Here is a 426-nt window from a genome sequence, read left to right as displayed (position 1 = left end):
TTGGAGAAGACTCTTGAGAGTCCCTTGGACCGCAAGGAGATCCAACCGGTCCATTCTGAAGGAGATCAGGCCTGGGATTTCTTTGGAAGGAATGATGGTAAAGCTGAAACTCCAGTACTTTGGCCACCTCATGCGAAGAGTTGACTCATTGTAAAAGACTCTGATTCTGGGAGGGATTGGAGGCAGGAGGAGAAGGGGACGACAGAGGATGAGAGGGCTGGATGGCATCACTGACTCGATGGACGTGAGTCTGAGTGAACTCCGGGAGTTGGTGATGGACGGGGAGGCCTGGCGTGCTTCAACTCATGGGGTCGCAAAGAGTCGGACACGACTGAGCAACTGAACTGAACTGAACTGAACTGATGCACATTTTTAGATAAAATACTCTTATGCGTTTAGTTAATAGACTGTGTGACTGTGTGCTAA

This window comes from Bison bison, unplaced genomic scaffold (assembly GCF_000754665.1).
Source record: "Bison bison bison isolate TAMUID 2011002044 unplaced genomic scaffold, Bison_UMD1.0 scf7180017851750, whole genome shotgun sequence".
NCBI lineage: Eukaryota > Metazoa > Chordata > Mammalia > Artiodactyla > Bovidae > Bison > Bison bison.
This window is presented reverse-complemented; position numbering follows the sequence as displayed.